Here is a 27,581-nt window from a genome sequence, read left to right on the forward strand (position 1 = left end):
TATGATGGGATTTCAATAATCAAATCGGATCCGAGATATCGGCCATAAATAAAACTGCAAGGGAGCGATTGCGATATCAGCGATGCGATGGATGACGTAAATCGGCGATCGGCAATCTTAAACACTCGATGTAACACAATATGATTGTTGCGACGCCGATATGCGATGAATGACGTGGCTAATCGGCGATCGCGATCGGCAATGTTATGCGCATGATTTAACAATTCTTAATATGCCGATATGTGGTGAAGAGTGGACCCGATAATTTTATGTTGAAAATTTGATAACATATCGGATCCGAAACATCGGCCTCCTTTAAAGTTATACTCCTACCATTATTGCGATTGAACAGACGCGATATTTTTTATGAATTTGCTTTGAATTTCATATCGGATCTGGAATTATGTGTTTATCGCAATATCAGTAAACTCGATTATCGAAGATCGGCGATTCATGTTCATGGAAGTATACTTCACTTGGAAAGCTCCGATATGCGAAATGCAATATGGCATATTAGTAAGATAATACATCGGAGGTCTTTGATGAGCGAAGAAATGCTAAAAGCTACTTCCGATGAAATCTTATGATGCGAATGGTCTTATGATATTCCTTGAAATTTCAATTGGGTTTTCTAAGTGAATAAAAGCAAAGCTACAAAAATGCTTGAATTCTAATAAATCAGAATTAAATTTCCCTGAACCTGTTTGCAAATTTGAAATGAGTTCGCTGCTTACTTCAAGTCTTGAAAAGAAATAAAAACCTGCAAACAAAACAGAACATAAATAAAAAAATAAACTAAGGAAAAGAGAAACTAATAAGAGATGAGAACGAGCTTGCAAATGCATACCTGGAAGGAAATTGTCTGCAAATTTTACCTTATGAATCTTCAAATTCTTCCTTCGGTTTATCAAATTTTCCCTTCGTTTCAAATCATCTCATTATTTATTCTAAATCTAAGTGTGCAATCAGCCTAAACAAAATCTGTTTATTCATGTTCAGGAAATATAAAATTTATCAGAAATAAATATTAAACTATGCTTCCCTTTCAAATTGAAACAACAATTTATTACCTCTGCTCATTCCGAATTAATCTTGAGAAAAAATCTGTATTGTTATAGTGACTTTTTAATAATTCCTTTAGTAAATAGACATGATGCGTTTTTACAGCATCAGATAATAAACTAAAGATTAGAATGAGATTATGCCACTAATTGTAGAAAAATGTCAAAACAGATTTAAATGTGTGCACTTGGCAAAATGGGCATCCTTAAGATCAGCTTTTGGAAAATTCCTAGGAATATAATATGAACTTCATATGATTGCTGTGACAGGTTAAATTGACTGATAATGATTGAATTAGAATTAGTCTTATCATAGTCAATCATACATCTCATAGGATAATGGGATCATGAAGCTTTTATATCCTCAAATCCCTACCATATAAATTTCAAAAGAAAATCTTAGAAGGAAATCCCGAAATGAAGAAAAGTGGCTCTGATGCCAAGTGCAATTTTAATTGACTTTGATCAAGACATTATTCAAAATAGGCAGAGTAGAGAAATCGCTATAAGAAATTTCAAAAAGGAAAGTAAGAATTAAAATTTTCTGATAAGGAAAAAATGTTTCCACTGAACATGTATGAGAAGGCTGATTGCTTTGTTTTATTTTTTTAATCTACAGAACTATTGCAAATAAATTAACTACATAAAACAAGCTAACTAAATTAATTCTACTCCTATTCTAACCATATACATGAAAATGACTAGGTATAGTCATATTTCCAGTGTAGCCATTTTCTCATTTTTATTCCCGCATTTATGTACAGTTCAAATGTTAGTAATAAAAATACAGATTTGGCTAAACTAAGGAAAATAAATATGAAATCAGAATGTACAGTTATTGTTAGGAACTTAATTAAAATCTCTCTCTCTTGAAATTTCGTTTCCAATTGGATACCAATTGGATCATAGAAATCTGGATGGATCTCTATTAAAAATTGGGAAATATTCAAAGGAAGAGATAACAGGCCAGATTGTGAAGATGAGCTTTTAAATTCAAAGGCCTGAAAAAAATTGTTAGTGTTATGTACAAATGTTAAATCATTGTCAATTTTACTTGAAGGAAAAATTTCCAAACCATTTTCAAATGAGTCAATGAAAAATGGATGGAAGCCTTTCAAATAAAATGGCAATTTATTAATTGAATTGAATTGCTGGCCAGATTGCAAAAATACATTCTCTTGTTGACATTGCCTTTGAAAAGATAGAAGCTTTTGATGAAACATTAGCATTGATATAAATTGAAATATTAATACCCTTTGATGCTCATGATTATAATATGAAACTTCGATTTCCCAATCGGACAATGCATCAATTGAGTGTTTGATAATAAGGTGTTCAATATGCCAGCGAAGAGTGTGAAAATTTTGCAAAATAAAATCAGAAAATAAATCTAAGTTTAAACAAAATAGCTGAGGAAACAAAAATAAAATGAAATCACTATTTGTACAACTAATGTTACAGCACAATTGAGATCGATTTGAAATGATTTCATTTTCATAAGGAATGGCCAGAATTATGGAATTTGAAAAATTTTGAATTCCAACTTGTGAATTAGAAAACGAATTATGATTATGAATGGGAATGGGAGTTTGATCCTCATATGAATCATAAATTGGAATGTTTTCTTGAATGGTGAAATCATGAAGATAATTTGCTGCTCTAAAATGAGGATTAGTTGGGATAATTCCTAAATTGAAGTGTTCCTCATTCTCAGATGTTATTTGAATTTTCTCATGAGGATTCTCTTGAGAGGAATAGAAATCAACATCCTCAATGTCAGAGTAATTATCATAAATGACTTCACAAGATTTTCTACAATTCCCTTCTATCTCATCCAATATATCAAAACAAGGAGGGACAAGAATTTCATGTTCATCAGTGGCAAAAGAATGATCAATTATTATTTCTTTATCTTGATAAAAATTTAATGGTAATTCATTTAGATCAGCCTCTTTAATTTCTGGAATATCATTAACATCAAGAGGAAAAATATTACCATTATTGAAAATATCAGGATAAAGGGAAAAGTGTGAACCTGAAACAATGCATTTAAAACTGTCTCTGTTTGAGAGCTCTTGTGCATTATGCTCATTGTAAATTTCAGATTGCAGATCATTCCTTTGCGTGCATATGCTTTCTTGAAGAACGCTGCTTTGTTGCTCTGATTTCGGCATTTGTTCATCATGGAGAAATTCAGAAATTTGTACAGCAGTTTGCATTTTATTTGCTTTGATTGTTGCTTGTACTTGCTGATTTGCGATTTGATTTTCCGAATTTACTTCAAAGTAGCTTTCAGATTTCAAGGCGGCTTTTTCTCCAAAATTGCTATTGTTGTCTTCTTGCATTTGAATGGAAATATTTTCCAAGCTTTGTGAAACCGCTTCATCAGCATTTTTTTGCACATCCGTGTTGGGATTTTCATTTATGTTGGAAGGGGATGAAACAAAACTTGAACTAATTTCATATGGATTGGGAATGGGCGGTAGGGAACAAATATATTCGAACCAATCTAATGATTCTTCTTCCGTAGGTTTGTCTTCATCTTTAAATCTTAAGCAATTCAAATGAAATCGCATATTAAAATTATTAACAGACTCATTTTCAAACCTACGTAGATATTCAATTTCTTGACATACCTGTTCATAATCGTAGCCGTCAAATTTACAAATGAAAATTGTAACAAATTGATCCCAGCTATGGATTGAGGCAACTGGAAGAGTTTTGCACCAGTTTCTGGCTTTTGCCGCAAATGTGAGAGTAAAAATTCTGCATAAAATGCCTTCATCAATTCCTTGAAAATTGTAATTTGAAACATTTTGAATAAATTGAAAGACATGGTTAAAAGCAGAAGAATTCCTCTTACCATTGAATTTTACCTGAGACAAGAGACTTACCACTTCGGGTGGAGTATTGGAGGATGCTCGTCCATGGATACAACTCCAAATTGGAAGTTTGAGAGGAGCCATCACAATAAATAAAATATTAAAATTGAAAAGACTCCAATAGACAAATAATCTCAGGCCCTCCTTCTAGCGCCAAAAATGTTGATGCCTCGAAAATCGCTGCAACAACATTGGGGATAACCACCCGGTCCGGACCTTAAAAGCAGCTCCTTTTCCGTTTGGTGTGGTGGCTCCGACTGTTCATCTAGGTCCAGTTACCTTCTCCCTATTGCTATTGGTTTATAATGTATCTTTAACTACCAATAGACAGGGACATCAGATCACTTCTCCTTGCTGATCAGGCAAGAGAATGACCCTTAAGCTGATTTGGGCTCAGCCAAGCCACAACTAAAGTTTTGCCTCTTTGAGGAGAGGACTTAAAAGAATGTAGAATTTACTCTAAATGCAAGCTTATTCTATGATGCAAGCAAAAGAAACTAAACTAAATCCTATCTTAATTAGGCAGATATAGATCTAACCCAACTAAGAGCAAGATAATTAAAATATTGGGATTTAAATATGTCTTGTTTATAATGAATATCAAGTTAATGAAGTAGTTCAATTAACTGATATTATAGTTACCAAAACACATTCTATTGAGACCTTAAAACTGAAATAATAAATCAACAACATTCAGGAAGTAGTTCTCAAAATGATACTGATTATCAAATCAATAAATCCAATAATTGAATAATGATATGTAGAAATAGTTCACACACATTATTATTCAATAAATCAGTTTCATAAGACAGATTTCAGAGTAAGTAGTTACTCCAAAATGAGAAATTAATCCATAAAAGCAGAGATACATAATAACAAGATTGAGACAAATTACCCATATTGACAATAGTGCACAAACATGAATAAAATGACACATTCATATCACCATAAAATTAAAACTGATATTTGAAACAGTAGTATTAGAAATACCAATTTATTGCATCCATTTCTCTGTTCTTGGTCTCCAACAGCCCTTTACATTGCTTGAACTTCTGCCTTCAAAACTAGAGCCACAATAGTGCAAGCTTTGTTCCTCATGCATAATTCAATATACAAAGGGAAAATCCTCAATAATCCCCAGATCTGAGATTTTTCACTCCTCCCTCCTACAACTCTAAATTCCAATTACAATAGTGCTTTTAGAAGCTCTAAAATTGCAGAGGAGAGCAGCCCCTATTCCATTTTGCAATCTGTTATTTATACTGTTTGTGAAGGAATTCTTGAGAGGAAAGTTTGGTGAAGAGAAATCTGCCAAATCCAATTCTATTTGCTCAAAATTCCTGATCTTCAATTGCTGGAGCCTTCTCATTGATTGAGATCTTTTTCTCCATATTCTTCCCACTGTTTTCCTGCAAAAGAAATCAAAATAAATTAAAATGCAATCAAAATATTATTTCTGGCAATTAAATCAAACCCAATCAAATTCTATTTAAATAAATAATTAAAAACAAAATATAAGCTCTGTATTGATGCTTGGAATGGTTTGATTGGTAAATGATATTATTGACCAATGGATATGCACTTAGAAGAGGTTTTGGACAAATGAAATTGAAAACAATAACTCAGAAAATTGATTTTGTTTTCAAAATTCGGAGCCTGATCTTCTGCCTGATTTTTGGCCCAATAAATGATCAAATCTGTTGGTGAAACCTCCTTCAAAATGTTCTCCTTGATTTTCTCTTTCCAATGAGCCGTCCTGGGCCTCATTTGGCCAAGTATAACTCAATTTATGAGCTTCCAAAGTTGATGGGTCAAATCTGGCATGAATCTGGAAATTCTGTTGCTGGGCTAAAAAATTGTAATAAAAAACTAATTCTAAATTAGTCCCTAATTAATTCTAATTTAATTGCTAATTATAAACTAAACTAACTAATATCTATTTAACTATTTATAAGCAAATTAAATCTAATTAAGAACTAATTAATATTAATCTGAATAATATTTAAATTTAAATTAATCAAATTAATTAACTATTATAAATTAATTAATATGATTAGTTTAAAATTTATTAATTAAATAATACATATTAATTTACATAATATAATATATATTACATATTATATTAAATAATATAATATTATATATTACATATTAACTAATTAATATATATTAACTAACCTACACCACTACTAACTTCACTCATACGTATGAGTGTTTTTGTTAAAAATCTTAAACTAACACAAACCTTAAAACCATGTGCAATAAAACTTACGGTCATGTTTGTTAATGATTCGCATCGGCATCGGGAATGAGTGTCGGCCCTTTTTAAAATGTGTTAAACCAAAATCCCCGATGCGATATTGCATCGGGGAAGATATGTTATCGGGTGGCTTAATATGTTGCGAATAAACTTGTGACCCGATATCGCATCGGGGGTTTTGAAAATGGGTATTTCGGGGGCTTTTAAAATATGTTGCGAATACAAGTTGCGATGCGATTAAAACAATTTTTATTATATATTTTTTTTTTGTTTTAAATTTTAATTTAATTAAATTAATTAATTTAATTAATTTAAAATTTAATTTTAAACTTAAATTTTTATTTTTTTGTTTTATTTTTATGAACATAAGTTTGTAAACTACAGCCACTTGGAAGATAAATGAAAAATAAACTGCAGCCACTTTGAATGTTTGGGTTTTTTAGTTTAGGATTTGATTTGGAAATTAGAGTGAATTTCTTAAAACCCCGATAATTAATAATTTGGTTGCATGACTAAAAATGAAAAATGTTAGTAAAAACTTGCTACGGGTTAATATTTAAACTGAATGCGTTATTGGACAAATTTATTTACAAAATGTGATATTGTACATTTTATGCATTTTTAACCCAGGCTAGATAAATGATGAGATTTCAAAGGAGTGCCATTTTCAAACCAGTTGACCAAATGAGGTGGAACAAGCGTCAATGTGAAGCTTATAAAAAATCGATTCTAACAAAGCAATCAAAACAAGAATCCAAAGAAAACTAAAAATTAACGAAAGCGTAGGGCAATCAATTAAAATAAAAATCAAAAAGGTGCTTAGCCAAAATTTTTATAGAAAGGGTCCCCATTATTCGAAGCGGACGCATCAATAATGGGGGGTGTTGTGTTTTTACCACAACAGGACTTAATCTCAGTCGTTGAATACTCAATAGGAAAAGTATAAGAGGAGGCTTGAGGGTCAGTTGGAGATACACCATAATAATCAGTCAGTTTGATTTGCTGGAGCAGGGTTTGCTGAGAGAATCAAACCAGTGCTCTGTTGTAGCGAGGAGCAGTTTCACACAAGGCCGAGAATGCATAGCAGAGAGGTAGAGATAGTGCTAGAGAGACAGCGCAGAGCCTGGAGAGGCTGACGCAGAGCAAACTCGGAGCTACGCAAAGGCAGCTCGGAGCAACATAGAGGCTAAAGAGGCCAGCGTGGGTGACGCAGAGGGTCTGAGCGCTGACGTAGAGGCTAGCAGAGCTAACACAGGGCCAAGAGGCAATGCTGGGATAATTTTTGTGGGGCAGAATGAGTGCTGGTAAGCAGGGAAGGGTGACGCAGTCCTTGTAGAGTGACATAGAGTGGCAGAGAAACTCTAACTTTCGTTGTCTAGCTAAGGAGGTGCCATTTTTGTTGTGGCATCATTCATCAAGTGATTGATCAGCCAAATATCTATCTTCGAGGAGAGGTACTACTGTCGAGGACATTCTCTATTGGGTGAGACATTTTTGGCAACCTAGATGTATTCAAAAACTGCATAATAATAAAACCTTCATATCTGTTGCATCGGTTTTCCCACATTGGGTTTTTCTGGGGATGATTTTCCAAAAATAACGGAGTCCCTTGTGCGTCTGTCTCAATTATTTCAGTTGTTGATCTATATATGAGTTAAGACTGCATTTGTATTTATTTCAGAATTTTTATTTATAAAAAACTTGTTAATGGAATAAAAAAGTAGGAGAAATTAAACCAGATAATGCAGTAGGGATTTATAACGTGTCAAACTTAGAAATTTCAATAGAATGTAATTAAAATCAAGAAGGTGAAGTAGATTCAAATTTAGGAATTTTCACACTTAATCCTAAAAACCCTTGTGAAGACTTGGTTTCCAAATGGTCTTTGTGAGATTATCTTTGAAAAGTTGCGGGACCAAGTGGACCCAAAATTAGGTAAAGTAAGAGGGATTGGTCACTCAAGGAAGGGTTTGACCTAATTATGGAAGAGAAGAGGATCAATGGATAAATATTCTTGGAATAGAATGCAATGATACAAATGAGGTCACTAGCGAAGGGAAACCTAGGGCAGGAAATAGTCCTCGAGCGAGGGCTTACAATATCTCGTGATCCCACCATCGGATTTGCTTCAAATTTGGAGAGCCTCTAAAGAAAACTACAACGCAGTTGTGAACAAAAAATCAAAGTGTTTTGTGGCTAGATTGTCAAATAATTGATGCCCTAGGTGACCTATATAGGCTAGACCTACAAAGAAAGAGAGAAAGGTGAGAAAAATATGTTTTAGGGTGATCACCTATGGAGGACCAGAGCCTAGTCCTTTGGGAGAAATGGAGTCAAGATGATTCCAATGTTTGGGATGGTTTCAATTCATCAAGGAGGTTTCTAGAACAATTTCGCATGGGAATTAGGGCATGGGACAATTGCTTCAAGTTATTTATACTTCAATGGAAAATATGCGATGACTTATCTAGATAAAATTTCAACAAAATATCTCAGGAACATTCACTTATTGAATCATGGCCCATGACATGATCCAGCGCTAATAAAAGACAAATTTCCACTCTTTCACACAAGAAAAGCAGTGAATTTCAGCCTAACATGGCGAAATTCCCTAGCAACATGCATTTGACATAAGAAAATGATAAAATAACATTAAAAGAGCACTTACATGTGAGAAAAAGTATCTCCAACAATCATCATATGCCAATATAGAAGCTCCAAGACAAAAAAGAAGAGATCCAAACATCAAAATTCATCCATCTATCCAATTTCGTCTTTCAAAAAGAATAGAAAAAATCTCTTAAGAGAGAATGATCAATCCAAGTGATGATGAGAGAATGAATCAACTCATTATTTATTTATACAATGTCTAATGAATTCGAATTAGCTTATTTTGGCCTAATTTAGCCCCTAGAATAAAATAATGTGCAAAATAACGCATACTTTTGGTGACAAGCCCACCAAATAGCTCAATAATACATGAGTAAGCCTCTCAAGAGGGTCGAATGATCAACTGAGTGAGCCATTGGACCTTTGAAAAGGCCTAATGAAGTCCAGAATGGTGCCACAATGTAGGAATGGACTCCCATCATAGTGGACAAGGGGCCGCATCAACAGAGTGAGCCATTGGGTCTTTGAGGAGGCCTAATGAAGTCCAAAAAGGTGCCATAATGTAGGAATGGACTCCCATCATAGTGGACAAGGGATTGGCCCCTTATTCTCCAAGCAAAACTTGTGGTGCCCCCAAGTGGGTGTGGGGAAACAAAGTCACCCTCATGGGTCTCCAAATGGATCGAAAATGCCTGTAGACCATTTGTAAGGGCTGGAAGGATAACATAAGCCCTACCACTATAGCGGGGAATAATCCTCTAGACCTTGAAACACCTTCCAAGCGTATGAAAAATTTGTGGAGCTAGTTGGGCATGATGAACCAAGTGGATTATCCTCATCCAAAAAGGTGGAATAGGAGCAATCAACGAACATTGTTGGGGATCCATGAAGTCATCTTGGCTATGGTGGAGGCCCATTGCTCTTAAAGCTCACCCTACAAGTGCCAATGTGGCCCTATGGGCAGCTAGTACCTGGTATAGGGTGATTAAGCCCCAAATTTGAATCCATCTACCATCCTACATAAGATCCAATGTGTCCCCTTGCCTTCCAATACAAACATTCATTAGAATAATCAAGTAAAAGAGCTTGCAATTCATGGGACTAGTGGGGTGCTTCATGGTGGCCTGCTCTTCCATAGCGGTCTTCGGTATGTACAAGTATCTCGAAGCTCAATAGGGGGTTAGCCAAGGATATTATTAGGTGGTTTGAACCTCTAAATGGAGTGACAAGTCCATGGTGCATCCTTTAAGTGGTAGGTGGCAAATGATATAATAATGGAATGGAGTGGGCAACAAGGGAAACATCCAAGCCAAATGTTAGAGTGCAAGGGTAGATATAACAAGAGAAGCCCGAACTTGGGTATAAATGTAGGAGAGAGCAATCGTGGTACATGAGTTACCCCACCCTTTGTTTTTCCACCCTTCTTCATATGCCTTTTTACTTTATTGATTTTTCTTCATAACTTCTCGGGGCTCCAAGGGATGGAGAGCATGATTTGTGAGATGTAGCAGTGTATACCCCATCATGGTTAGGTGGTTCATTGCCCACTAGGAGTTGGGACGATCGTGGGTTCCTTGATGGAGGGGGCTCATCTAGGGCCCATAGGAACCAGGGTGATGGCCATGGGCAAGGGGTAGAGATCATTCATGTTTGGCTTTTTCCCACATGCTAAATTTGTATGTCCTGACCATCTTTTGCATTTTATGGTACATTTCCCATTTAGAGTAGCCAAATTTTGCTTTTTCTTTTATTTTTAGCTGCATCAACCTCCGAGGCATCGTTCCAAGCCCGAACCAAAGTGTGGACAAGGGGAGGGGCAAGCTAACCCTATGTGGACACATGTGGACCCAGATGGGAAAATAGATGAATGGGGCTAAAATGAGTGGAAGGGGAGTGTTGTACGTGGGACAGGAAGCGAGACCACATAAAAAAATTTGGATTTCCCATATAGTTCCAACCCAGAAGCCAAAATGCTAGTAAAGGAGATCCTACGGGACTAGGATACAAGGGTAACCACGAAATTAGGCAATGGAGACAAGAATACAAGCCTAACCCACTCTTTCGGCTGAATCCCCCCACCAATCCATGCCCAAAAGTTCCCATGAAAAGTAAGGAAAATTACTCAAATATACCAATGAAAATCCATACCTTTGGGGTCGAAAGGCCCACCTTCAAACTTACATTCATGACAAGTGATTGAGGGACCACATGGCTGACTCAAGTGGCGAAGGAAATAGCACTTCGCGCTAGTTGGTGGTTGCAAGGGGCTGTTGGCTACCAGCTGAGGACGATCTAGGTGAAAAAATTTCTCCTATATACACTACCCACACGTGGTGGGTAACATCTAGCTCCAACTTGGACATGAGCTCTTGGAAAAGTGCGCGAAGCTACTCGAACGGGAGGTCATGAGAACATCAGCAATCTCTTGGTCACCGTAGACATGTTACCTACACATATCAAAAACTAAAAGCACGGGGCAGAAAGTTTTAATGGTGTCTTATGATCACCCATGCTTAGTGTTAGGCAATAAAATCAACAGGAAAGTAAATATAATGTAAATTTAATCTAAATGCATCTAATCTACCACGATAAATATCATATGATGTTAGTTATAATGAGAAAAAGAGCATGGAATGCATCCTACCCTAACATGCATACAATGAAACTAATATTAAGTGTAATCATAAAGCCAATGCAACCAACATATCATCAAATCAATATAAATATGTCTGCCTATATGATTACTAATGCAACAAATCCCAAAGAAAATGCAAACCCAAGCACATGGAGGATGTTGCGGGTGGGAGGTGGGAAAATATAGTTTCCATGTGAGGTAAGAGGAATCCCTAAGAGAAGGAACATGAGTCAATCAAGAAATGCGGAGCCTTCCCTCTAAGTACACAATGGTGGAATGAATTATTATACCTAAAAACTCTTTATCACAATCATTACTCCTAATATTGTGCTTTGTACTTTCCACAAGGTTGTGATGAGAGGGGAACAAAGGGTGAGGGAAAGAAAGAGTGCAACAAATAGGTTTCTCAAGGTGATGGTCACATTGGAGAAGAAAGGTCGTGGAGTGATCAAAACCTTGAGGGTGCATCCAAGGAGGTGAAGTATAATCAACGAGGGGTTCTTCCTTGACACTGTACTCAGAAGGGGGAAGGGCCATTGTTTTGAGATCCAGCCGGCTTGGAACTGACTCCGTCGATTTGGTTTGAGCCGGAAAAAGAAAAAAAAAATCAACCCAATAGAAAATTCGGTTTGGTCGACCAAGTTATGACTGACCTAGCCGAGTCATAACATGACTCGGCCGAGTCAGTCATAACTCAGTCAACTCAGCTAGATCCGTAACTACTCGGTCGGGTAGCTGACAGTGGCCAGTGAACCATAAAAACATGCCTTTTTTTATTGTTTTCAATTTTTCTAAGTGTGGGGGACTCGAAAGGGGTTTATGAATTATTTTGTTGGTCTTTGGGGTCCATTCCCCTCTCCCAAACCCTAGTATTTGATCATATTGCCCTACTAAGGCTAGTAAAAGTGACATTCTCCTTAATCTTCATTTTCATCATTTTACTTAAATTTTTAACATTACCATGAAATGACTTAGGATGTTTAAGAGTGGTTCCAACCTCATTGGATTTCATATGGAGAAAGTAGAATTTTATATTTCATTCAAAATCTAGTAGACTTATCGGTTTTTCAAGATTTCAGGATTGGGGGATTGCAATGTTTCCAATGAATTTTGTCATGTATTAAGGTATGGAACTCGTATTTAATCAAGAGCACCAATCCCTCTATGTACCTTGATGTTAGTGACGTTGGTTGTCAAACTCCTCCGGGATTCGCTCCCAAACTAGGAGCTTCTGAAAATTTCTCTCTCGCTCCCGTTTTCGCTCCTATTCCCTGCTTTTGCTCCCGCTCCCAAGTAACACTGAGCCAGATGATGTTGGCAACTCTAGCAGTAGCCAGTAGGGTCACAGAATTTTGTTGTAGAGGCCATTTCTAGCCTCCTTGGTTATGTGTTTTTGTTTTGATCTCTATATCATCGTCGTGATTGTATTGGATAGTGCACTAGGTGTCATTTTAATATAATGGATATATTCATGAGCCTACTTTGATCATATGTTGTCTTCTATCTATATTATAATGTTGTGTGTTTGGAAACATGAATGAAAATCTTTAAAATTATGTGTTTTTATAAAAAATAAACATTTAATGTATTTCTTACAATGACTAAGTCACTGAAATCGAGTCAGCCGAGTCGATACCGAGTCGGAGTCGGAGTTAGATTCGACCCTCGACCGAGTCGGAGTTTTAAAACATTGGGAAGGGCCCACGGTCACTTGAGATCATATGACAAGGGGTGAGGGAATCATTTGATAAAGACTCAAGATGATGAATAGAAAAGGGCAAAGAGGAAGGTGAAGTCTCAACGGGGTCCTTTTCTTGAAAATCTAACTCTAGAGGCTCAAGTGATTTGAATATATTATTGGAATCCCAAGAGAGGTAGTTATGAGCAAGGGCCTTATCAATCCTATCATTGTTGGTATCAAAGATAGGGTCTTCCCAAAAAGGAGAATCAATCATTTCCAATTGATCCCTTTCATGCAAGGTAAAATGATAGTTCTCCTTCCCAAGGGTATCAATGGATATGTCATCATAAACAATGCCCGGGATAAAGGGAGGACCACTCTCAACCTCATCCTCCTTGTCGATTTCATAAATGGGAGCACAATCAAATTGAGGACCAATGATTTCCCACTTCTTTTCAATATGGAAGTAATCTCCAATGTTATCTTCCAAGAGGCTAATGGGATCACCTTCCTCAAGGTTCTCAAAAGGAGAGCCATCACGAATAATATCCTCAAGAAAGACAAGTTCAGTCTCAATTTCACTTTTCATAGACTCATCCTTCCCAACACGTGTTTTCAAAATCATCTATCATCATGTGGACCCAATGAGGACTCATCTTCCTGCTCATTACTAATATCCTCAAGGTTATCTCCAACTCCTTCATCTTGACTAATGAGACCTTCCCTTCGAAGGGATTCCTCTAGGCTCTCACAAGCAGCTTCATTAGATTGGAATTTGGATCCCTTATACTCTACAAATTTTTTGAGCAACTAAATAAAAGATGAAATGTTTTTAGGATCACACGAGTCAAACCAACCTCGGTGCTTGTATTCAATAGAAGTAATAAATAACTCCATGAGGTTTTCTAGATGAACCACATTAACTTCGGAAGCATGCTTAATAAGTTTTTCTATGTGGTCCATTACTGTAGATGGATCACCCTCGAATTGTGGCATATTTTGCATAAACTTCCAATCCAAACCATTTGGGAATCCTAGAACCCATGTGATATCCAAAGCAGGAAACCACTCATGAAGGTTTTTAGAAGCCACTGATCTTTATATATTGTTATCATGGGAGTCACTAGGGTGAACTAAAATTGCCTTAACAAATGCATGATTCACCCTACAAGTATTGACTTTGCAGTGTTTAAATTTCTAAGTCTCACACGTTAGAAATCCCTATTGCATTATCAGGTTTAATTTCTCCTACTTGCTCATTCCATTAACAAGTTATTTATAAATATAAATATTGAAATACACAAAAATACAGCCTTAACTCATATATAGATCAGCAACTAAAATACTGAGACAAACACACAAGGGACACTGTTATTTTTGGACAATCATCGTAGAAAAAACCCAATGCAGGAAAACCGGTGCAGTAGTTTTGAGGATTTTATTATTATGTAGATTCTTGAGTACAACTAGGGTGCAAGAAATGGTTCACCCAACAACGATTGTTACACGACAGTAATACCTCTTCTCGGAGACAGATATTTAGCCTCTCAGCTCTAGCTTGCCCCATGAAAATCCTTCTAGCGCTTCCTTTTGGCCTTGCGTCAGCCCTGCTAGCTTCAGCGTAGCCCCTGAAGCCTCTATGTCAGCCTCCTGGCTCTCTGTGTCAACACTTGGCCCCTCTGCGTCACCCACGCAAGCCTCTCTGCCTCTGCACAGTCCCCAACTGCCTCTGCATCTCTCTAGTTGCCTCTACGTCAGCCTCCTTGGTCTTTGTGCAGACCCTCTCACAATATCCCTGCCTCTCTACTATGTACTCACTGCCCCTCGCTGCAAGAGACCACTAGCTCGAATTTTCTCAGCAAGCCCCACTCCAAAAAATCAAACTGACTGATCAGTTTTGGTGTATCTCCAACTAACCCTGAAGCCTCCTCTTATACTTTTCTTGTTGAGTCTTCAACATTCGATATTAAGTCTCTAATCAACAGCTAAGATTATATTTGGCTTGATCCATGTCATTTAGAACATTCTCACCAAATTTTATAATAATACCCATTAATATTTTAATTTTCCTAAATTGAAACTTAGGAACCCCATTAAAATATTAATTATTTTAATATCTCTCCAACCATGTGGAATTTCCCCAAACCATTTTTGGGCCTTGGAGATCTTATGTGCCTTAGCCTCTCCACCAATTTTCATGGCTAGAGCACATCCGATGCTACCACAAATCAACACTCCCTCTTGGCGAGGAATGGGCTCTAGTAATGCTCCAGCACTGAAACATCACACTGATCCTTTCGGACTGGTACCTTTTTTGATACTTGGCATGTTTCCTCACATCATCTGCACTGTTGCTTCCTGTTCTGTTGCCCATGACATTGTCAGTGCTACATCTGTACTACATCTCCCTCTAAATATGTTCCCCATAGCACTGCCATTGCTAACTGTTGCACAGCAACTCAGTTATCGAGAAGTAATTAATCTACCCAAATGTTGACATCCCGGTCAATCTGGAAGCCTCATGCTACTGAAGCTGCCCATCTGTTATCCTGTGCTCCCTTTGTTGCCAATGTGTTGTTGCAAACACCTCTGTGCCTCTCGCACTGCTGCAACCTCCACTGTGTTGCCTCAGATTTCTACACCCAAGCACTACCTTGTTGCTCCACTACACTTTTCTCCACCCGACCTCTATCATCCTGCTACTATGGTTAAGGGCTCCCATAATCAGATGCGATCCAAGAGTTTGGGCACCTCAAGGATCCTGCCCCTAGTATGTAGTCCTCCTGGCTACAACTTGATATCTCCCCACCTCTTCTCTAGAGGTGCATGAGCACTCATGGCACATCCATCATCAGTCTCGACTTCTTTCTCTGCCTTACCTGGAGCTACCTTAGAGTCAGAAGCCTCTCCCTTGTTTTCCTTCCTAGGACATTGGGATGCATAATGTCCCAGCTCCCCACAATGGAAGCACTTCACCTTAGAGATATCCTTCTTCTTCCTCTTCCCCTACTCTCTCGCAGATGCTAGAGCCACATCCTCCTCTTATTTCTTGATTCAACCTCCCTTGCCACTACTCCCCACCTTGGTATACCGTCTGATAAGAGATACCCACATCTCCTCCCAACCTGGATGAGTAGCCCTGCCCAAAATACTTTGGACAAATGTCTCCCACTCCTCGAAGACTGCATTCAAGGTTTTCCTCACCATGAATTCTGGATCCGATGTAGACCCTACGGAAGTAAGTTGGTCAAGAATATCCTTCAATCTGAGGAGGAACGAATCTATCTTCTCTCCCTTTTGCATCTGATACGACCGCAGTTGATTTTCCAATAACATATTCCGTTGTAGGAAGAGCCTTGATACAATGTCTTCAAAGTATCCCATATCTCCTTTGTTGTTTTCTTTTCAACAATATGTGGTATGACATGATCTTTGATCCCGTCAAGGATCATGCACTTTGCCCTCACCATTGCATCCTCATACTTCTCATTCTCAGCTGAGTCGACCGGGATAGCCATGGGTCTCAAGGAAAAGTCCTTGATATGATGTCGATCCAGGACTTCCAGGATCCTAGCCTTCCAAATGACAAAGTTGGAAGCCCCATTGAACTTGTCCTGATCCCTCAACCCGTTCACTCTCATTTTCAATCCTCTTCTGGACTCCCTTTGAGTTTTGACTTCCCTCCTAGAAATCTCCCTGTAAGTCCTAATTTCCCTGCTAGAAATACTCCCGAAAAATGTCGAAACTGCTCCTCTCCAATCCTCCTTGCAATTGCAACTCGGATCTGGATTTCCTAGCTAGAAATTCGTCAAGGTAGCAACTCCCTCTACCTTGGTTATGTCCCATTAAGTATTGTTCTACTTTGACAAAACTAGCACCCCACCAGCTTTCCAACCACAATCTGCCCATAGCTCCCTAGGCCCCGACAACTGAAGAAAATGAGCCTTCCAAATTTATGCAATCCTGGCAAAGGTTGAATCTCTCCTCTGTCCAACTGCGTCAATCCTACCTGGCTGAGTAGGATGACGTGGCTCTCTATGGGCCTCTTTTGCATCTGCGTTGACCTTCTCCTTGGCTCGAAATGATGACAAGAGCCCTTTGCGTTACTTCTTCTTTGTTGCCTTCTGTTTAGGAGTAGCGATGTCTCTCGAGATAGCTACTACTGCTGCAAATTTCTGATATCGTCGATGCCCCCAGTCCTCTTGTGATCTACAACGCTCTGATAACATGTTGAAATTTTTAAGTCTAACACGTTAGAAATCCCTACTGCATTATCTGGTTTAATTTCTCCTACTTGTTCATTTCATTATGTTAAGTTACGATATGTTCTATGCTTATAACAATTTACTTCTTTTTCTTATTATATTCCACAGATTAGCAATCACATGTACATGAAGCAAAGTGCAGATAGAACATTAAACGATCAACAGAAAACAAGCCAAGAGAAGAGACACAAGATGTAGCGGCTAGCCAGGGACAAACCCCACAATGTGTGGGGAAACCATTTGATCAAATCTTCTTTTATATTCAATAATTCAGCAGAAAAAAATAGTACAATAAATCTAATTTATATCAATAGTAGCAAACCTTAGATCAACAGCATCAACATTAGCAGCTTCATCATCAAACTAGGGCAGATGATATCTCACAAACCAACCATCGGATCAGCATGATTCCACCACCAAAAGTTGCGACTTCCAGAGGAGGCTCAGATGAACCTGCAACGTAGTTCAGATGAGGAGATCTTCTAGTCCACGCAGTTCAAACTTTACTTCTGCAGTTGCAGCTTTAGTTTCAGCTTCAAACTAGGGCAGTCGATATCTTTTAAACCGTCCATTGGATTGACTTGATTCCACCACCAAAAGTTGCGGCTTCCAGAGGAGATCCAGATGGACCTATAGTGCAGTTCTAAGGAGGAGATCTAATGGTCAACGCTGGTCATACTTTGGATTTGCAGTTGCAGCTTCAGGTTCAACAGCTTCTGGCTTCACATGTGTGAGAGGGAGACCCTTTTCTACGCAGTAGAGAAGAGAATCTTTTCTGCGTAGTAGAGAGAGAGAGAGATGTGATGAGATGAGTGAGTCCAAATGAGGAAAATTCCCCCTGTATTTAAACACAACGTTGGTGTTTGAATAGATGCGTCTGTTAGGCTTCTGAGCCTACATGAGTTGTAGGTCAGCTTGATAATAATTCCATAATCAAAATAAATTCATATCTCCATGAACACTTATCAGAATCGGATGATCTTTATATCAATCCTACACGTCTCGATGAGAGGAATCTAATAAAAATACTATTAGCCATGAATAAGATGACCTGCATGAATTTTTGCCCCAGTTTCCAATTTTAACACTCCCTCTCAACTAGGGAGAACTTCAACTGCAATCTATCTATCGGTCGTTACTATTCATCCATCAAATGCACTGCCCTATACAGCCTAACCCTTGCCCTGCTTTGCTCTATTCTGCCTATTTTTCTTTGTCTTGTTCTGCCCTGTATTGATCTTTATTTTTCTGCTCTGTTCTTCTCTGCTCTTGCATTGTTTTGTTCTGCTCTGCTTTTGCTCAAATTATGAAGAAGAAGAAATGATCGAGGATGTATCATACTGACTCAAAGTCAGTCTCAGAGTATGTACCACTGGTTGCAGACCAGTCTCAACCAACCCGAAGTCAGCGTCATAGTGAGTACAACTCCACTGGTCCCATACTAGTATCATCCTCCACTGACTCAAAGTCAGTCTCAGAGTGCGTACCACTGGTCCCAAACCAATCTCAACTGACCCGAAGTCAAATTCATAGTAAGTACCACTCATACAACTGGTCCCAAACTAGTATCGCAATCTTAGAGAGTGTACCACTGGTCCCAGACCAGTCTCAACCGACCCGAAGTTAGCATCATAGTATGTACCACTCTCACTGGTCCCAGTCTAGTACTACACTGACACGAAGTCAGTCAGAGTATGTACCACTGATCCCAGACCAGTATCAACTGACCCAAAGTCAGTGTCATAGTATGGTACAACTCCTACCACTGGTCCTAGACCAATATCATTGATCATAGATCAATGGAGGCCATCCTAGCGTAGTTAGTATGGTATATACAACGATGCATCCATAGGTACTACTATGGTCCCTAACTTCATTTCCCTGCTCATTGATCAGATGGGAGGTACTTCCAATGAGTCCCAGACTACATGGGTAGGATGCCTTGACAGGAGAACTAATCAATCCTGTCCTCATAGGAGAACACATCAATCCTACTACAATCATCATGGAGAGCACATCAATCCAGGTCGCCATGGAGAACACATCAATCTAGGCCTCACAGGAGAACACATCAATCCTGCTACAATCGCCATGGAGAACACATTAATCTAGGCCTACAGGAGAACACATCAATCCTACGAAAATCGGCATTGAGAACACATCAATCCAAGCCTCACAGGAGAACACATCAACCCAGGCCTCACAGAAGAACACATCAATCTTGCTACAATCGCCATGGAGAACACATCAATCCAGGCCTCACAGGAGAACACATCAATCCTGCTACAATCGCCATGGAGAACACATCAATCCAAGCCTCACAGGAGAACACATCATCTTGCTACACAAGAGAGCGAATCATCCTGTTCCACAAGAGAGTGAATCATCTTGTCTCACAAGATAGCAAATCATCCTGTTCCAGTGAGCACTACCAGGAGAGGGTGAGTCACCCTATGGTCATGTGTTGCTCCAGTAAGAACCGCAAGCCCTTAGAGCTTCCAGAGCTCAATGTATGCAACATGTAGGACCCTTGTACAAGGATTTCTTGATGACTCCAAGTCGTTTGGGAAAATCACAGATTAGATCTTTCCTCGGGCTTTGACAAGGTGTATCGGCCTATACATCATCTTAATGCGATGGAGCCTCCTTTCTCATCGACTTACCATATCCAGATGATGTCTATCTACTGGAGCAATTGACGAATACAGGATTCCTCAATAATAGAATCCCACGTCTGGTTGTTACAGAGAATCACAGTGGTATGTGTTCAAACAAATCACTGAAGAGCTTCCCCAACCAGGCAGCTTCATACGATTTCATACTCGTAGATATGTATACGGTCTCGACAGTGCTTATGGAAATCGACTTCTACTTCCTACTCATCCATTATATTGAAGCAAAATCCGAAGAGAAACAACACCAAAAGTGCTCCAGTGATCCTCCACACTACCTGCCTAATCAACGTTTTAATAATCATGCAGTTTCATATTTCCGGCAGTGTATCTCAATCCATGAGAGATTGTGTCTTGAAGACATATCAGAAGATTCTTGGCACCAATCTAGTGAGGCTCAACCAAATATGAGCTCACAATGCTAACTGCAAAACATATGTTCGGACGGAGGTTCACCAAGAACATCAACACGAATGAGTTTTTGAAACTCAGAGACATTTCCCAAATCTGGTCCAACATCACTACCATATAACTTTTGAAAGTTAAGATCCTCGAGGTAGTCACAGGCTTGCAGTACACCATACCAAATCTTTTCTGAATCTTCACCACATATTTTCCTTGAGATAGGAAAATTTCCCTTGGCTTCTACCACACTTCAAGTCCTTGGTTCTTCATTTCAAATTCAGAAGCCAACTCCCTCTTACATTTGTGAATGAGAAGGTATGCACCTATTAGAAAGAGGTCATCCACATACAAAACCAGTATGATAGGCTTGTCATCTTCAACCTTAAAGTAGAGGTTAGGATCGATTTCACTCTTAGTGAATCCAAACTTCATCAAGTAGCTATCGATCCTCTCATACCATTCTCGGGGTGTAGAGAGCCTTCTTCAACCTGCATACATGAGATTTTTAATCATAAATCTCAAATCCTTCGGGTTGCTCCACATAGACCTCTTCTTTGATCGAACCGTGCAAGAACGCGGTCTTGACATCCATCTGATGTAGGTTCCATCCTTGTGAAGCCATTAGGGCTATGATCAAGCATATGGTTGTATATCTGGAAACAGGTGCAAATATCATAGTCTATACCTTCCTTCTAGGAGAAACCACAAGCAACAAAATGAACCTTATACTTTTCTGTACTTCCATCTATTGCATACTTTATTTTGTAAAGCCATTTTGAAGTAACAATTGTCTTATCCAAGGTCTGGGAACTACTTCCCAGACATCATTCTCCATAATAGACTCATATTCTATGGTCACATCATTCTTCCATACTTGATGCTTGATAACATCTAAGAATGATTAAGGCTCATTTTGTATGATCGTGCTCATGATGGTCAGGTATCCCTGATACCTGTTAGGTTTCTTACTTTGATGGAAGGTTCCTCAAGGTGCAGCATGTCCTTCAACATCATCAAGTATCTCCCTAAGCCATGAAGGCCTCTTCCTAGAAAAGGAAGGCTCATGTGGATGAGGATCAATCAGATCCATGGGTTCTTCTACATCAGGCATTGATTCATCATCCTTTTCTTTCGGTTCCCTGGTGTCGACTTCTTGAGAGCTCCACAAAGTTGAAGGATTTTCCACCTTGCTGAGAGCCATATCTTCATCAAAGGTGACATCATGACTAATCACGATTTCCCTTTGACAAGCTACATAGATTCTATAGCCTTTAGTATTTTCACCATAGCCCATGAAAATTCCTTTCTTTCCAGATGCACCCAATTTATTTCTTTTCTCTTTCAGCACATGAAAATATATAGGGCTTCCAAAAAAATGAGAAACATCAAGTTTCTTACTGGTGAACATTTCTTTAGGAGTCTTGGAACCCAATGCTTGATGAGGGCATCGATTTTGTACATATACATCGATGTTTGTAATTTCAGCCCATAGAAACTTCGAAAGTCTTTAATCATGTAGCATGGCGTGGACAACTTCCACAATCGTACGGTTCTTCCTTTCCACCACACCATTCTGCTCTAGAGTATGCGGTGTAGTAGTCTCCCTCTTAATGCCAACCTCAGGTATGCCTGAGTGAACCAACTGTAATATATCGGAGGTCTTGCTTTGGCTTGAGGGGAATGGTCCCCTTTTCAACTTTCCTTCGACACATCCTAGACATACACCTTCTTTCTCTACTCAGAATTCGGGCATCCTTATCACCATTTGTCTTACACCAAGTATAGCTTTGTAATGAAGGGGGGCAAACCTCTGATGCCAAAGTTCGGACTGAAGAGATGTGTCATAAGACATGACACCTAGCGAACTTCCATCGACCTGATATAATGAATCAACACTAAACCCAAGAGTAAAGGCATCTTTAACATTATTTTTCCATATATGTACCTTGCCATCGCTAAAGGTTTCCTTGTAGCCTTTGTTTTCCATTGCCGAGATGGACACTAGGTTCGTTTTGAGGTCAGGTGCATTTAATACATCCTAGAATTTCTAGCCTTCTTGAATGGTTGTCCTCTTCCTCGATTCCCAACTCTCCTCTTACCTTTACTATTGAATTTGTCATTCCTTTGATTGCCATCAGCGGGATTTTGATCATCATCTTGATGTGAGTCCTTTCTATCAAGGCACTCCCTTGCATAGTGATCTACGTTATTGCGGATGTAACATCGTCATTTTCTTCCACCCTTAGGTCTAGCCTTTCCTTTTGATTTAGTACCGAAATTATTTCTTTTCTTAGCATGAGAAGAAAAGGTAGCAGGAGGACCTTTAGGCATGGGCATTCCTTGTTCTTCTTCCCTTATTTCTTCTTGAATGCATCTCGCCATTAATTCCTCGAAACTAGGAATTACATTATTGTTCAGAAGAGTAGTCCTGAACACATATCATTCGGATGGTAACCCTCCAAGAGTTGTGAGTGCCATTTCCCTGTCAATAATAGCCTCCCCAATAGATAGGATATCATTCTTGATCTCGATTATTCTTAAGAAGTATGCTTGCATACTCTCATCTTTACCCTTCTTGATTTCCCTCAGCTTATTTCTAAGAAACAAAACTTGATTTGCATCATTAACTTTAAATGAACTCACCAGTGTATTGTAGATTTCCTTGGAGGTGTTCAGGTCATAGATGTAAGGCACCAAGTGCTTGACGATAGAGTCCCAGATGATCTTTGTTTTGACTTCTCCATTCTTCCATCTGTTCCGAGCAGCAGTGGATGCATTTGATGGAGGCTCAACAATATTGCCTCTTACATGGTCCAGCACTCGTTGAACTTCTAGGGTTAGATCGATAGACATCTTCCATCTGTGATAGTTAGCTTTCTTACGGAGCTTGTCTTCGGCAAGAAAGAGTGTTGAGGACCCCATAGTTCTTTTAGGATAGCCTTGCCAATCTTCTATTCGGTGATTGCTCTTGCTCTTGCTCGGGCTTTGTCTTCACCTCAGCTCTGATTCCATGTTAAGTTATGGTATGTTCTATGCTTATAACAGTTTACTTATTTTTCTTATTATATTCCACAGATTAGCAATCACGTGTACTAATAATAAAGTGTAGATAGAACATTAAATGATCGACAGAAAACAAGCCAAGACAAGAGACACAAGATGTGGCAGCTAGCCAGGGACAAACCCCATAATGTGTGGGGAAACCCTTTGATCAAATCTTATTTTATCTTCAATAATTCAATGGAGAGAAATAGTACAATAAATCTGATTTATATCAACAGTAGCTAACCCTAGATCAGCAGCATCAACATTAGCGGCTTCATCATCAAACTAGGGCAGATGATATCTCACAAACCGATTGTCAGATCGGCATGATTCCACCACCAAAAGTTGCGGCTTCCAGAGGAGGTTCAAATGAACCTATAGCGTAGTTCAAATGAGGATATCTTCTAGTCCACGCAGGTCAAACTTTACTTCTGCAGTTGCAGCTTCAGTTTCAGCAGCTTCCTTCAAACTAGGGCAGTCGATATCTTGCAAACCATCTGTTGGATTGACTTGATCCCACCACCAAATGTTGCGGCTTCCAGAGGAGATCCAGATGGACATATAGCGCAGTTCTAAGGAGGAGATATGATGGTCAATGCTGGTAAAACTTTGGATCTGTAGTTGCAGCTTCAGGTTCCATAGCTTCCGGCTTCACATGTGTGAGAGAGAGACCCTTTTCTGCGCAGTAGAGAAAAGACTCTTTTCTGTGCAGTAGAGAGAGAGATGTGATGAGATGAGTGAGTCAAAATCAGGAAATGTCCTCCTAGATTTATACACAATGTTGGTGTTTGAATAAATGCATCTGTTGGGCTTCTGAGCCTACATGAGTTGTAGGTCGGCTTAATAAATTCATATCTCCATGAATACTTAACGGAATCGGATGATGTTTATATCAATCCTACACCTCTCGACGAGAGGAATCTAATAAAAATATTATTATTCATGAATAAGATGACCCACATGAAGTTTTTCCCTGGTTGCCAATTTTAACACATTAAGAAGATATTTATAAATATAAATACTGAAATAAACAAAAATGAAGCCTTAACTCATATACAGATCAACAACTGAAATACTGAGACAAACACACAAGGGACACTATTATTTTTGTATAATCGTCCCCAGAAAAACCCAATGCAGGAAAATTGATGCAGCAATTCTGAGGGTTTTATTATTATGCATATCCTTGAGTACAACTAGGGTGCCAGAAATGGCTCACCCAACAGAGATTGTTACACAATAGTGATACCTCTTCTTGGAGATAGATATTCAGCCTCTCAGATCTAGTCTACCCCACGGAAATCCTTCCGGTGCTTCCTTTTGGCCCTGCATTAGCGCTGCTAGCTTCAACGTAGCCCTTGAAGCCTCTACATCAACCTCCTGTCTCTTTGCGTTAGCACTTGGCCCCTCTGAGTCACCCACGCATGCCTCTTTGCCTCTGCGCAGCCCCCAACTGCCTCTACGTAGCTCTAGTTGAAGCTTCGTCAGCCTCGTTGGTCTTTGCGCTGACCCTGTTGGCACTATCCCTGCCTCTTTGTTATGTACTCACTGGCCCCTGCTGCAAGAGACCACTAACTCGAATTTCTACTCCAGAAAATTGAACTGACTGATCAATTTTGGTGTATCTCCAACTAACCCTCAAGCCTCCTCTTATACTTTTCTTGTTGAGTCTTCAACGACCGAGATTAAGTCTCTAATGAACGGCTAAGATTAGATTTGGCTTGATCATGTCATTTATAACATTCTCACCCAATTTTATATTAATACCCAATAACATTTTAATTTTCATAAGTTTAGACTTAGGAACCCCATTAAAATATTAATTATTTTAATATCTCTCCAACCGAGTGGAATTTCCCAAACCATTTTTGGGTCTTGGAAATCTTATGTGCCTTAGCCTCTCCACCAATTTTCATGGCTAGAGCACATTCGATGCTACCACCAATCAACACTCCCTCTTAGCAAGTAATGTACTCTAATAATGCTCCACCACTAAAACATCACACTGATCCTTCCACACTGGTACCTGTATTGATGCTTGGCCTATTGCCTCACATCATCTGCACTGTTGTTTCTTGTACTGCTGCCCATGACACTGCCACTACTACATTTGTACTGCAGTTCCCTCTCAATATGTTGCCCATAGCACTGCCATTTCTAACTGTTGCACTGCAACTCAATTACCAAGAAGACAGTAATTGATCTATGCAAATGTTGACATCCTGGTCAGTCTGGAATTCTCATGATGCTGAATTTGCCATGCTGCTATCCTGTGCTCCCTCTACTGCCACTACGTTGCTGCAAACACCTCTGTGCCTCTCGCACTACTGCAACCTCCACTATATTGCCTCGAATTTCTGCACCCAAGCACTACCTTGCTTCTCCACTACACTTTGCTCCACCCGACCTCTGTCATTCTGCTACTGTAGTTAAGGGTTTTCGTATGCAGATGTGCTCTAAGAGTTTTGGCACCTCAAGGATCCTACCCCTAGTATGTAGCCTTTTGTCTACAACTCGATATTCCCCACCTCTTCTCTAGAGGTGCATAAGCACTCATGGCACAGTCGTCATCAGACTCGACTTCTTTCTCCGCCTTAGATGAAGCTACCTTGGAGTCGGAAGCCTCTCCTTTGTTTTTCTTCATGGGACACTGGGATGCATAATGTCCCAGCTCCCCACAATGGAAGCACTTCACCTTGGAGATATCCTTCTACTTCCTCTTCCCTTGTTGTACCATAGATGTTAGAGTCACATCCTCCTCCTCCTCTTTCTCGATTCGACCTCCCTTTCCACTACTCCCCGCCTTGGTCAACTGTCTTATCTCTTCTTGGCGAAGAGCTGCCCACATCTCCTCCCAACCTAGAAGAGTATCCCTACCCAAAATACTTTGGACAAATGCCTCCCACTCCTCAAAGACTGCATTCAGGGTTATCCTCACCATGAATTCTGGATCCAGTGTAGATACTACAAAAGTAAGTTGGTCACGAATCTCCTGCAATCTAAGGAGGAAAAAATCTATCTTCTCTCCCTCTTGCATCTGATATGACCGCAATTGATTTTCCAATAGCATCTTCCACTGCACAGAAGAGCCTTGATAAGATGTCTTCAAAGTATCCCCCATCCCCTTTGTTGTGTTCATTTCAGCAATATGTGGTATGACATGATCTTTGATCCCATCAAGGATCATGCACTTTACCCTCACCATTGCATCCTAATACTTTTGTCTCCGAGGAGAGGTACTACTTCAGAGGGCATTCTCTATTGGGTGAGCCATTTCTAACACCTTGGTTGTATTCTGAAAACTGCATAATAATAAAACCCTCTGAATTACTGCACCAAAATTTCCCGCATTGGTTTTTTCGGGGACATTGGTCAAAAAATAACGATGTCACTTGTGTGCTTGTTTTCTTTCAGTTGATGATTTGTAGATGTTGACACTATACTTGTGTTTATTTTCAATATTTACATTGTAAATAACTTGTTAAGTAATTAAACAAGTAGGAAGAAATAAACCAGATAGTATAGGAAGAATCTCTAATGAGTTAAATTTAGAAATTCCAACATATATTCTTTATATAAGCCATAATGATTGATTTCGTTGGTTATGGAATGGGCGAGTTGTAAAACCTCCCATGATCCAATTCTAATTTCCCTTGCTCCAATGTAACTCCCTTATTGGCCAATGAATCTGCCATTGTATTCAGTTGTCTATACACATGAAAGAATTTGATTTTCTCGAATTGCATAATGATCCTCTCCAAGATGGGGGGAGAAGTTACGCTTTGTAATCCTTTGGCTTTCTAGATTTGGCATATTACGATCATTGAGCCTCCAAACACTGCTATTTTGGTTTTCTTTTCCAATGCGACTTCCAATCCCTTCCAAAGCATAAGGTATCCAGCTTGGTCATTGGATGCCTTTCCCAAACCCCAAGCATATTGAGTCTCAATTTGTTCATCAGGGCATGGGATAACCCCTCCCACTCTTGCCATCCCTCCAAGTAAATGATTTTTACTTTGAATTTTAGTGACAACTTTTATTTGTTTTGACACTAGTGTCTAGGTT

General features: G+C 39.0%; 1 pseudogene; it reads right to left on the bottom strand.

Moving 5' to 3' along the window:
• The window catches only part of LOC149164057 (uncharacterized), a 45,983-nt pseudogene extending 18,772 nt beyond the window's left edge, over positions 1 to 27,211 (bottom strand).
• Between the last annotated feature and the right edge of the window lie 370 nt (positions 27,212 to 27,581).

The sequence above is a fragment of the Pinus tabuliformis genome, chromosome 5_1, assembly GCF_031772625.1.
Source record: "Pinus tabuliformis cultivar Carrire ecotype Pingquan chromosome 5_1, CPIR1, whole genome shotgun sequence".
Classification (NCBI taxonomy): Eukaryota; Viridiplantae; Streptophyta; class Pinopsida; order Pinales; family Pinaceae; genus Pinus; species Pinus tabuliformis.